A 2,622-nucleotide genomic window follows, 5' to 3' on the forward strand; every position below is an offset into this window, starting at 1 on the left:
CTTCAGGATTAGGAGAGCTACTGAGTATAACAGGAAGAAGACAAGAGGAACACGTTGACAAAGCTGATGCTATTATATTTACAGTCAAGTGGATGTTATGCTAGGACAGTACAAAAGTTAGACACTGGGTGCTGTCCCAGTGGCCTAGTGGTTAAGTTCGTATGCTCTGCTTTGGTGCCCTGGGGTTCACGGGTTGGGATCTCAGGCATGGACCTACACACTGCTCATCAGGCCATGCTGTGGAAGCATCCCACGTACAAAGTAGAGGAAGATAGGCACAGTTGTTAGCTCAGGACCAATCTTCCTCACCTAAAAAAAAAGAAGTTAAACACTAAGTCCTAAACAGATTACAGATGTGATCCAATTATAGGAAAGAAATACATAAGTGCAGGTTGACCTTAAAAAGTGGATGGATTTATAAAAAGAAAGATGGAAGTGGAGGATATAGGGAAGTGGATATAGAAAAGTTTAAACCTCTGTGGGAATCAGAATTTTCAATCAAATCAACTGTGAGCTCAAGAAGTGGTCGAGAAACTTGCTTCCTAAATAGTCCATGGAATACTATATTTTCCTCATACTTTATGGAATACTGCTATACAAAAGCAAATTTAGAAAATGTTGGTTTAAACAAGGTAAACATGTTTTTCTTCTATAAGGCGTATCGGCAGGTTTAATATAAGAATAGGCATCATGACTTTCCCAACAAACTGACAGCATGGAAACTTTGACAACTTTATTTGACCACAGAGACACTTTTTATAAATGCCTATAAAATCTTAAGAGCTATCAGTCCAGTGCATATGATTTGGAAAAACCTATAAATGTCATAGGTCCCAATTAATATTTGATTTAGACAGCAAATTGGGCTAGACTTTGTTAGAAGGCAGAGTTTGGTAAAATTCCGCAAAGATCCCCAGGCAAAAGGCTTCTTATGTCTCACCTGGTACCTTTTCTTCTCAGGAACACAATCTATCCAAAGGGCACAGATTTGGCTAAGGCACAAATTTACTTAACCTTAATCTCAAGAACTAAATTAAAGACAGGATGATTATTATCACTAAGGGTCCCAACAAAGTTGAGCAAGGTTCTGAGTGGGTTGTAGTCCTGAGGGACAAGGCTCTTCATCTCCTTAAATACCAAGGCGAGGGCTGGAGGAGAAGGTAACTGTGGACATGCAGGTATCTGGGGTCTCCCCCAAGGCCATCAGAGGCCGTGGTTTGCAGTAGTGAAATATTTTTTCTGATTTGGACGATGCCGAGGATTGAGGTCTTGACTCCTGGCCAAGATTCCTCTTGGACTGGCTGTTGTGAAGATTCAGGGTGAAGGCAGTTGTTAAGCCCTGGTCAGCTGAAAAAGAAATGGGGGAAAAAAGATGGTAGACAGTAGCCTGAAAAGTTAAAGTTCAAGAGAACCTTTTGCTGAACACTCAGGAGGGACTGCGCCTCCTGTCACAGCCTCTCGCTCCTGCTTTAGCACTCCAGCCCTGCCTTGGGGTTGATATGCCCAGGACAATTGAAACAAAGCCCTTTCTCAAGGCAAAAAGAGGATTTCCAAGGTCCCCTCAGGGAGGCAAATTCTATAACAAGAGTCTATGTTCTTTAGAAGTCATACGTGTGTACTTTCCCCTCTACCTACTTCATAAAGAACACTGAACATCACAGAGTTTTTCATTTTCTTAGTCCATATTTTTTTAAAGATTTTATTTTTTTCCTTTTTCTCCCCAAAGCCCCCAAGTACATAGTTGTATATTCTTCATTGTGGGTCCTTCTAGTTGTGGCATGTGGGACGCTGCCTCAGCATGGTTTGATGAGCAGTGCCATGTCCGCGCTCAGGACTCGAACCAATGAAACACTGGGCCACCTGCAGCAGAGCGCGTGAACTTAACCACTCGGCCACGGGGCCAGCCCCTTAATTCATATTTTTTATTAAGCCATACATAACTCCTTGTCTTCTGGTTTGTTCAAGCAATAAGTCAGACAACATTTGTCATGATAATGTTTGTCAAAGTGGCTGGCCATAAAATCTCCACCAGCACATTCATTTGAAGGGCACTTCCAACAAAAGCAACTGATATTTTCATTCTTGTCCACGTTGTAGAATTTCAGGACAGCCAGCTCAAACTCCTTTCTCTGGGGCTTATCTCCTCGGGAGTAGTATAAGACTTCTTCCTTTTCTTAGCATCCTATAAAGTCTCAACATAAGATGAAGAATGGACTCCTTTGAATGTTGTGGTCAGGCAAAATACATCCATCTTCCAGTTACTCACCAGCAAAGATCAGTCTTTGCTGATCATGAGGAATTCATTCATCAACCTGGATCTTGGTCTTTACCTTTTCCAGTGTATTGAGGGTTAAACCTTGAGAATGATGGTCTTCTCTATAAGGATTTTTGCAAAAATCTGCATCCACCTGAGGTTGAGGGAAAGAAAGAGACGAGTTAGCCTGGGGACAGAGCAGAGGGCAATGAGTAGGTCACTGGCTGTAGAGTGGACAGAAATTTATATAAGTTCTTATAAATCATTAAACATTTAAGTCTGAAAGAACAATAGCATTATCTCACCGTTCCTGGAGTAGTCATGAATGTAAACACCTTGGCACTAATTTGTATGCTGATGCACATGGG

General features: G+C 41.7%; 1 pseudogene; it reads right to left on the minus strand.

Annotated features, from left to right (window-relative positions):
* Window positions 1–1,129: 1,129 nt before the first annotated feature.
* Window positions 1,130–2,404, minus strand: LOC106822870 (ubiquitin-ribosomal protein eS31 fusion protein-like; annotated as a pseudogene).
* Between the last annotated feature and the right edge of the window lie 218 nt (window positions 2,405–2,622).

Source organism: Equus asinus, chromosome 1 (genome assembly GCF_041296235.1).
Source record: "Equus asinus isolate D_3611 breed Donkey chromosome 1, EquAss-T2T_v2, whole genome shotgun sequence".
Classification (NCBI taxonomy): domain Eukaryota; kingdom Metazoa; phylum Chordata; class Mammalia; order Perissodactyla; family Equidae; genus Equus; species Equus asinus.